The sequence below is a fragment of the Quercus suber genome, unplaced genomic scaffold (genome assembly GCF_002906115.3).
Source record: "Quercus suber isolate HL8 unplaced genomic scaffold, Cork oak 2.0 scaffold_1063, whole genome shotgun sequence".
NCBI lineage: Eukaryota > Viridiplantae > Streptophyta > Magnoliopsida > Fagales > Fagaceae > Quercus > Quercus suber.
In genome coordinates, this window is record NW_027070471.1 from 18,771 (window position 1) to 30,188 (window position 11,418).

An 11,418-nucleotide genomic window follows, 5' to 3' on the forward strand; every position below is an offset into this window, starting at 1 on the left:
GAAGATTCTAAAGAGAATTATCAATTAGTGTAAACTTACTTCATTCCATAACTTTCCATGAGCTAGACGTGGATATACAGGTGCTTTTGGATTGGCAAATGATATGAAATTTGAAACTGCGACCAGCTTAGGCTGCAAGATAGTCGATATGATAGTGTTATTAACATATCATCATTGAAGCATAAGAAAATATGTAGAAAGAGTAGTCCTTGACACACATTTGACAAACCGTCTGAAAACAATGCAAAGGAAAAGTCTGCCCGCTGATTGATCAACTCGAATTTCAAAGAATTTTTGCCTGTTTTGCTGTACTTTAAATTGGAGAAATTTGCGTACTTATACTAGAAGAAAGGCATTCGTGTCACATAGGTTAGAGAAGCAAGAACCAAGATGTTTTTTAGTGTAACTTTTAACCTCAGTTTCAAAATTTACACCATACACACCTTTATTGGGCTTGTACATAAATATGGAGACTCAATTTCATCATTTTCTGGTGTACAAGTTGATGAGCTGCATTTTTAAAATAAAATTCCATCAATTTCTGGACTAAAACAAGATGCATAATTACTACATAATACTATTCTCCATGGAATTGTCTATGTACATAGTCTCAGTTAATGAATGAAAAATTCAATCCCTGAAGAAGCACAATTAATACAATAAGCTAGACAGTTCATAGTGACACAGATGTACTTGAATTTTGCAGGAGAAAAGACTGCAACCAATCATCCCCAGAAGGGTCAGGGTTTACAAGATCCACTGTCACCCATGCTTTGTCCTCACCCTGTAATCATATATAAAACATCGTTACAATCACAAAATTTTTTTTTTTTAATTTTATAAATGAAATCAATCACAAAAGGGTTGAATGTATATAATATATGGAGTTTCTGTGTAGATTTAATTACTATTAGTGTAGCTAATAAAATGATTTAAAAAAATTGTAATTAATACAACATCACTTATATATACTTGAACTCTTTATTACTGACATAATTTTATCACACCCCAAGCCATAACAACAACTAAAAATAAAAATAAAAAATGAAAAAAAGTGGTCAATTTTTTTGTCTCACTAGATTTATAATTTTTATATTTTATTTGAGTTGTAAACTGATGAGATACCTCTATTGTTTTCTTTGAAAATGAAATTACTCGTTCATTGAAAAATGAAAAACAAAAAGGCTACCAGAACTATGTTCAACAAATGAACCACCCTAACATTAATGAAGTCAACAATAATCTTTTTACGAGAAAAATATACAAAATTCCTTAGCAATCTCCTCATTAAAATGTGAGATTTGAAGTTTTGACTTTTGAGTGTAACACTTAACCTCTTATACAATATTGCTTTATAAATAAAATAACATTTAATTTTCTTAGAGCATTAGTATCGGAGGGTGTAAACACCTCCAGTTACTATTTTACAATCCAAGACACCCAAATAAAACTTCATCCAGATATGTAAACTTAAAAAAATTTGCAACATTACTATAGTAAGGTTTCATATATGCAACCTTATTGCTCATAGGTTGTAAAGAAAAAAAATAATATTTTAATCTTGTGGTTGTGTGGTGAATGAAAAAGAGAGAGAAGAGTACTTTTTTATTATTTTATTAAGTAGTTTATATTATTTTATTGGGTTGTATGTAAAATAAAAACTAAGAATGTTGGATGAGTTGTGAAATAGGATAGTAAAATAGATAAAATGGTTTTGAGGATGTAAAATAGTTTTTTTTTTTTTTTGGCATCTCTAGATGCTAGTTCTCTTAGAGGTTTTTAGTGTAACACTTAAGCCTCTTGTGATTTTTAGTGTAACATAAAACCACCATGTGGTACCATTTTATATGAAAATAATATAACATGAATCTCACATGAATAACTCATCATTTGTTTTCATGAATATTGAACAGTTTACACAAAAAATAACACAACAAAAGGGTTGGGTTAGGTCGTATAACTCAAAACTTCAAGGAATTCCATATTTTTCAGAAAAACCATAAGGGTTCTTTTTTTTTTTTTTTTTTTCCTTTTATATTATGATGTAAAAATATGTACCACCAAATGTTCACAAAAATTCAATTAATCTTATTACATATGGTCCCACCTACATAGGGAGAAAACTAGAATTGAATTTCAACTTTGGTTCCGGGCTAAATCATGGATTAAAAAAAGGAATTCAAGAATAAAAAATAAGCTAAAATTAGAAACTTAATCAACAACTGAAAAATATAACTAGCATCCATTTAGTGTTCACAGAACCCCTTTCGATTGGTTTTCCCTTAAAACACGGTACTCTCCTAAACTTTTGAGTATAACATTTAACCTTTTTTATATTATTATTTTTATGTGTAAATCATTAATTGTGTAACACCTAATCTCACTTTCGGAAGGTTTTGTGTATGTTACTTAACCTCTCGTGATTTTTTAATGCAACACAAAATTCCATGTTGCATTATTTGATATGGAAATAATATAACACATGAGTAACTTATTGTTTGTTTTTATGGATATTTAATAGTTTACACGTTAAAAAAATACCATGAAGGAGTAAGTTTTATGCTCAAATTTAGGGGTTACATGTTTTACAGAAAACTACAAAGGGTGTCAATCATTCCTGATAATCTGATTGACACTCTTTGTAGTTTTATTGATAATCAGATTATCAAAGGGTGTCAATCATTTTAATAGTATCAGAGAATAGTAAATTATGCTGGCAATTAGCAAATATGTGGACAGAAATGTAGACAGAATAATCAATCACAAAAACTCAATCATCTTAATTATTACGGATGGACCCACTACATAGAGACAGAACTAGAATTTAACTTTGGAGGGCCAGATCATGAATTAAAATTTTCTTGGAATTTAAGAATAAAAAATAAACTAAGATTAGAAACTAAATTAACGAGTGAAAAATAAAACCAGTATCTATTTAGTTTTCACAAAATTTAAAATGGAAAAGATACAAAATGCTTGTTTCTCAATACATTTCAATCAATTATCTATCAGAAAGAAAAGCAACATGTATTTAAATCTCAAAAATTATATATGTTTGATTCGGAGATATTGGGCTTTTGCCCTTATTTTGCAAAAATAACAGCAATATGTCCTTGTTTAAAAACTATTTAGTTTCGTGTCTCTGTTTTGAAACTCGATTTTAGCAAAATTGAGTTACAAGTGAAACTCGATATTAGCAACGTTGAGTTCTATGCATATTTTACCACTTAATTTATAAAAATTAAAATTAAAATTAAGTGAAACTCAACTTTGCTAAAGTCGAGTTTCAATTAATAATTTACATATAATTCAATTTTGAGGATATTGAGTTTTATACTTAACTCGATTTTGTTAAAATTAAATTTCAAAAACAGAAACACGGACCTAAATAGTTTCAAAACAATCCACTTAATTTATAAAAATTAAAATTAAAATTAAAATTAAGTGAAACTCAACTTTGCTAAAGTCGAGTTTCAATTAATAATTTACATATAACTCAATTTTGAGGATATTAAGTTTTATACTTAACTCGATTTTGTTAAAATTAAATTTCAAAAACAGGGACACGGACTTAAATAGTTTCAAAACAATAACATATTGCTGTTATTTTTGCAAAATAAGAACAAAAGCCCAATATCCCATGTTTGATTCTATACAAGTCCCAATAATTTCTCTTTTTATATGCAAAGACAAAGAACCCTTTAGAAAATTATCTTCCGTTTTGAAAGACTATAAGCATAAATATAACTATTCTATTATTAAAAAAAATTAAAAAAAAAAAAAAAGGAGGTAGAATTTTTATTTTTTAACTTCTTTCTACCAACTATTTGACACAAGGAATATATATATATGTGTGTGTGTGTGTGTGAGTGTTCTTGAGACCTATTACCATCTCCATTAAATTTTTGAAGGAAAAAATAAATAAAATATATTGATAAAAAAGATGAAGCACATATTATGCATATTCAAAAGTAAGAGACTACCTTAAAAATATAGGTTTTTGTTAATGAATGCCTTAAGGGGCAATGGTTAAGATGCATTAAATACTATAATCAATAATATTTTTTTATACATTTTAATAAAAAATAAAATCAAACTATACACATTTTTTTTTTTTTTAAAGTACACATAACTACAATAAATTTGTACGTGCAAGTCAATGAATCATTAATAAATGTTTTTTTTTTTAAATGTACAATATAATTCGTAATTAAGCATTTATTAATCTACAACTTATGTCTTTAGGTCATTTGTTAACAAGAACCTAAAACATAAATTAAAGATTGATATTGCTTAAAGGTCCTTAAGCCCTTACTTCTTAACTAGTAAAAAATAAAACATTTTAAAAAAAAAAATTTAAGTAAAACAAAATTTTTAAATATTTTATTATAAAAAAAAAGTTTTTTATTTTTTTTTTTTTTTTTCCTTTTTAGGAGTGTATTCCTTTTTGCTCTAACATCATAGTTCTGTCCTTACGCCTACACACACATGAAATAAATATTAAATTACATAAAAGAATGTGTACAAGTAACTCAAAATGGGAAAATATGAACGAGAATTGTCGCATTTTTTTGGTATATATAAGCATCACTCTTTCACTTAGGCTGCATTTCACTCAATGTAAATTGAATTCTGAGTGTAAAATGAATGCAGGTGAAAATGAATTCCCATAAAAAAAAAAAATGAAAAAAATCCGGGTGTTTGGTTTTGCAATGGAAAGTAGTCTGGAAAACTATTTTTCGTGTTTGGTAATTAACATTTTGAAAATGCTATTTTCCTACAAATGTTTCACATTTTCTCAACCATTTTCTCAGCTTTCAAACAAATTTCATAACAAAAAATTTCAAAATATACAATTAATACAACCAAAAATCAAAATAAAATTATTTATTCACAATATATACATGATATACTCGGTGAGAGGAGGAAGAAAGAGTGAGAGATTGAGGGAAAGAGAGATAGATCGAGAAAGAGAGAGATCGGTACCAACGGAGGACGGCGGCAGCTAGATCGGGTGGGTGTGGGTTTGCCGAAATGAGGATTGGGTTATGTGAGTAGATGGGTAGTTTGGATGTGGATCGGAGCTCATGGAGGAGGGTAGCTTGGATGATGGCAGTGGTGGATCGGAGACATGCAGTGGTGGAGCATGGTGGTGAGGTTGAGCGGGAAGAAAAGATGGAGAAATCTCACCATTGAGTGGAGGAAACGGATGGCTTGGGTGGTCGGAGCTAAGCTTCATCGCGCTAGTGCGTGAGGTGGTGCCGGAGCAATGCTATTGCCAAGATGGATGAGTGGTCACAACTGAGCTTTGGAGAGAGTGTGTGCTGAGAGTGAGGCGTGTAAGGAGTGAGAGGAGAGTGTAAATGATTTGAAGGTAAAATAACTGTGTAAACCATTTTACAGATGAAGAGGGTCTTTTTTCAGTCAAAGTGTAAATGAAATTTCGTTTGACCATATTTACCGATGGAGCCAAACACACACAAGGGTGTAAAACATTTTTTGAAAATTATTTACACCCAAAACAAATATAGCCTTAAAAAGAAAATAGTTAGAGTGGATAATACTTATATATTTCAGAAGTATAGTTCCCTTCTCTTACGTGAAAAGACAGGCTTCATGGTAGGACTCACATATGTAACCCACCCCTCATATAAGATAAAGAATCATTGTTTCCGAAGTATCTAATAATTTTCCACTAGAGTAAGCACTGTACTATTATGTACCTTGAAACCGAGAATGAGTGGGCTCGCTTTAATGGAGACCGAGTTACGGAGTGCAAGAGTGGTTTTATAAATGTTGATCTTTGATAGTGGATGCTTGTCCAATTCATCATGTCTACTATGACGGTGACTGTGAATCGAAGCCAAGCTCAAGCTTGCCAAGCAGCACCAAAGGAGCACAAACGTAAACAACTTCAAGCACGAGCAGTGAGAACTTCTGTACTCCATGTTTGTTAGTATTTTTTTGCTTATCACCATTGTTGTTATTGTTTTGTTGAGATATGAGAACTGAGAAGTATACAAAGTACTATAAATAGGGGACAAAAACAAACAAAGAAAACAAACAAACATACGTAAATTTAAAAAGAAGAGCCAGTGTCGGTGCGTGATAATAATATCTTCTATTGCGGTCCAATTACATGATTAAAGATCAGTAGGTAGGACCGCAAAAAATTAAAGAAAAAGTAAAGAATCTACCACAATAATAAAAATAAATAAATAAAAGAGAGTAAAATACAATTTGTTGGGCAAATTTTATAGCAAAGTTCCTCTTTTCTATAATTAAAGAAAGGAAAGGAAATTTAGTAGGCACAGATTATGTTTCAACGTTAAACTAATATAAACTTCGTGAAGAACAAAAGGTTAAACTGTATATTAGTTATCAACCTTTGAATTTAGTTTTAAAATAATGCTTATACTTAAAAAATATATTTTTTTCAACTTGAAAGGTCAGATCAGATTAAAATATACCCAAACTCAAAGCAAAACAACCCCTAAAATAATCATGCACACCCCTATTGTCTTTGCATCCATGCAAACGATATAAAATTATATAATAATAAAAAAAACAGTAATTATTATTAATTATTATTATTAGGTTCTAAAAGTTTAGAACAATTGATAAACCGTGAACATAAACTTGTTTAGATATAGATCTTAGAGTTTATAGGATTTATTAGACAATACTCAAGGTACTGCAAGTTAGAATACAAAAAAAAAAAAAAAGGAAGCTGGAAGTTCAAAAATTGGAAACATGCCAAGTTCAACCAATTGAGAGAACATGTTCAACCAATCGAGATGCGTTTCTACTAGTGGCAGCTCCATGATTTTTTTTTTTTTTTAGGGGGATCAGCAAGAACTAAGAAGATGAATCTTGAGTAAGAAATGGATTTTGCAGTTTATGTGGTTTTCTTATTACAAATTTGTCCATAGTGCTGAAAAGAGAATAAAAGATAAACTATAAATTCATTTGATATATTGTTTCTTAATATAATAAACATATTAATTATTGTTGCTAATATTAAATTTTAGAAATTATCTATTGTTTCTAAATACAATAAACATATTAATCATTGTTGTTATAAGTGAATTTTAATTATTATTGCTTAAAATGCTTTTATCTATTAGTTTATGTCTTTACTCATTACTTATTTTATTTACCAATTCAACTCAACTTTGACAACTATTGGTCTTTATAATTATATTGAGAAAATTTTTGTTAATATTTGCATTTATCTTCACTCAATCATTCCCCTATCCCATGCCCTTTGTCTATTTTCTATTTTTTATTTTTTAGAATCAACCATGTCTAATAGTTTAATTGCTTTTTAGGGTAACTTATTTCAAAGTCACTATCGGAATCATTCTCATACCATTAGAACCGTAGATCTAGAGTTGCTGCTACAAGATCAACAACTGCTGATGATTTGAAACCTTTGAGTTCTCAAAGTCACAAACAGGGAGTTTGAGTTCAGCAAATCCAAGATAAAAGGGTCTGTGAAGTCAGAATTGCACGTGATCATATTAGTAAGTTCTACATGAGGTAACTTTAGATTTAGGGTTTAAATTTATTATAATCTGCTATTCTATCATAGTAGATTTGTTTACCTTGAGGATAGTTAGGTTAAATCCTCCCTAAGTTTTTACCTTGAAACGATTGGTTTCATTAGTTTTCTTAGGTCATCATATTACTGTCTTTTTTACTTTTCCACACTAAGTAATATGATTGTATGTGTTTAACTTAAATCTGAATAATAAACCTTAGTATCAATTTGGTTAATTAATTAGGTTAAATAAATATGATTTGTAGGGGTCTAAATATAAACAAACAATTATTGTACATAGCTTATTGTACACAACCTATAAAATCATGTGTTTGAAAAATATGTTTTTACAATTTTAACTAAAATCATGTTTTGAAAAACACAATTTTAACTGTTTGTATCCTGTAAGACCCAAAAATATGTATAACTATCACAGGCTCTTATAAACATTATTTAATAATTAAGTATTTCCTCTTTTTATGCTAATGATAAACCTATCTCTTTTTTTGATAAATGAGAATATTCAAATCTCTTTGAGTACTTGACTATTCTTTCAAATGTATGCAATCCTCCATCTCAAATACACCAAGTTATAATAAGGAAGAATTCTATAGAGATGGCCCCAAGATGTTGACAAGAAGTTTCGAATCCAGGATCTTATGAATACCATGAACTATTATTTCTTGAAGTGAATAATTTGGGTATATTCTTGAGGTATTATTTCTTGAAGCCAATAATTTGATTATATTCTTGAGGAATCGTATCGGGTGAATCAATATGGCCTTTCAAGTTACAACACGTGCCCATCAAAAAATATATTTTTAAAAAATTAAAACATTTCTCAATTATTACTTAACGATCAGTGAACAAACTATCTTCCTTTGACTTGAGTTGGGCCCAAAAAAATTAAAGTGTAAAAGAAATTAAAACATTTCTCAATTATTACTTAAGGATCAGTGGACAAACTATCTTCCTTTGACTTGAGTTGGGCCCAAAAAAATTAAAGTGTAAAAGAAATTAAAACATTTCTCAATTATTACTTAAGGATCAGTGGACAAACTATCTTCCTTTGACTTGAGTTGGGCCCAAAAAAATAAAGTGTACCTCACTATGAAGGGCCCACCTCAAAGGCTCACAGACGTTTGGATACTTGGACCGATTGGTCCAACTCCGTTTTCCTCATCGCATACGGATAATTATTATTTTGGGACCAATGTTTCCTTTTCTCATACCAAAAAATAATAATAATAATAATAGTTACTTAACTTTATAATATCACCCATTATGTATGGAAAAAAAACGTTGGTTTCATAATTATAATAATTTTCCTCACTCAAAGTAAGAGAGCTAATATCTCATGAGCCCATCCCCTTATAACACTAAGGATACGTTTGGTACACTGAATGAAGATTACGACAGGAATTGTAATCTTTATTACTAGTAATAAAGTGTGTTATAATGTAATAACTAAACATATTCATTAGTTTGGTTGTAACTTATAACATTAGAATGAAACTTAACATTTATTTTAGGAAATATCTTACTCATACAATTATATCTCCTTAAAAATTGTTATTTTTAAATTTAAGAGAGATATGTGCTATTTTTTATGATTTTTTTTTTAATAATTGTTAGATGTATATGGAAAGTTTGTTTATTTGGAAATATATTAAGTATAAAAATTATTGCACTTACTAAGGAATAACTAATACTACCTTTTAAAGAGGAATAGTTATTCCTCATTTTGAAGAATAGCTATTCATAAGGAATGACTATTCCTTGTAATAAAAATATAACCAAACTAAAAAATAACTAAACCATAGGAATAACTATTACATTACAACGCCTATTACAGTCTACCAAACATGCCCTAAATAATTTTCCTCACTCAAAGTAAGAGAGCTAATATCTCATTTGCACATCCCATTAAATGGGTCACTTACAAATTTTGTGGATCTCATAGAACATTGGACCCACAATTTATGGAGTATTCTCAATCTCATATGATTCCATTATAATAGAGATATCAAAATTTTCTTAATAAGTAATATGAGATTCAAACTCTGTTTATACCAAAAATCAATTAGCATATTGGTATGATAATAAAAGAACTATAATTATAGAGTGGACCACCATAAATTTGAATTTTATGGTTTTAAAAAAAAAAAATCAAGCAAAGGTTATCCAGAAAGGGAGGAGGGGCCTACTCCGTCTTTATTATCACATCAGAATCTAGACACCACATGTTTCACATTTGATATAGAATCCTTTGGATAACAATTTCAAAGGTCCACTTACCATGAGAAAGAAATGGATGGATATTATTATTCTTCACACCTAAATATATGGGAAAAGTGTTACTCCCTCTGTCCCAATTTTTTTGTTCTTTGACTTTTTAAGAGAACATCATTTATTGTCTTGTTTACCTTTTAAAAATATATAAGTTTCCAAAACTACCCTTAAAAAAATTTATCAAAAAATTGAATTAGTAAATTAATAAGAGTATAATATGAACATTAGTAAATTAATGACTTTTATTTTTAGAAACAGGACAATATTTTGGGACATCTCAAAATGGAATAAAGGACAAAAAAAATGGGATGGAGAGAGTATTTTTTAAGACAGATATTATTAAAATTAGGGTAAAAGCTCTTCTATATATATAGTTTCTGTAACTATGAAATAAATAATATCCTTTCAAAGATAAGAAAGGTAAAAGTTCAACAATTAAAATGTGTCCCGTTTCAAAGTTCCCCATGCTATTTTCAATTTGTTTTTTCATTAAAGTAATAATATATATTAAACCCTATCATTTAAGAGATGTAACAAATTAAATTTTATAGTTTGAAAATTAATTAAATTAAAATTTTAAAATTTTGAAAAATAATTTATTAAACCTTAAGTACAATACCATTCCACACAAATATTTTGAGATTTAATTTGTTGCTTTTTTAAATCTCACAAATTAATTTGTAATTTTTAAAAAATTTCAATATCTAATTTGTTACTTTTGAAACCATAGGGCTTAATTCGTTACACCTCTAAATTATAAGATTTCTAATGCCAATTTCTATAAATTAAAAAAAATTACAAACCGTTGAAATTGCATGATGTGATTAGTGTTTAAAAAAATATATATCAATAGTGGGCCATTTGAAAGTGAAATATCAACAACTATGAAATAAACAGTCTTTTGTTTCTTTCGAGCACTATCAAATGAAGAAATCGTAATTTGGGTGGGGATCCACGAAAAACAAGCAAAGGGACAGAATTACTTCCAAATGTTCATTTCCATTGTCAATGTCATCATCTCCTATGATGCGCATGTGAATATTTTGTAATCAAGCTATGATTTGAGTCTTGAGATTGCTACACCAAATCTTTATTAATTCTACTATGAGTAATGTCTATTACAGACTGTCGGTTACACACAAAATTATTTCAAGTCACGATTTCAGTTTAAAAAAACTATTGCACACAACTTTGTATGCAATAGCTTGTGCGCATTAGTCATTTTCCTTCTACTACCAAGAAGAAAAAACCCAAGTTAGGATTTAATATAGATGAAATTGAGCCCATCAAAAACGTCCAAAGCAGTCCAGACACCAAGCCCATGGGCTAAACCATTGGACTGTGTAGAAGTGTAGAAAACATCCCAAATGTTATACCTCAAAATATAAATATTATAGAACTAATAATAATAACACAGTAGAATGACTTCCTTTCAAACCCCACTTTATTATCAAAAATATATTACCAAGAAAAATAATGCAACTAGATGGAGGATAAATAACTAAATAATGCAACCTTATTCTTTTCAGAATAGTTTACAATGCTGAAAAATCTAAGTGTATCCTAAAAAGAATTCTAAGTTT

General features: G+C 28.9%; 1 long non-coding RNA gene across 1 annotated transcript; it reads right to left on the minus strand.

Moving 5' to 3' along the window:
• Positions 1-34: 34 nt before the first annotated feature.
• Positions 35-6,010, minus strand: LOC136065645 (uncharacterized). The gene is made up of 5 exons (XR_010627260.1): positions 5,724-6,010; positions 694-784; positions 444-510; positions 219-341; positions 35-132 (listed from the first exon to the last, which is right to left on the minus strand). It is a non-coding gene; the product is annotated as an uncharacterized LOC136065645 (long non-coding RNA).
• Between the last annotated feature and the right edge of the window lie 5,408 nt (positions 6,011-11,418).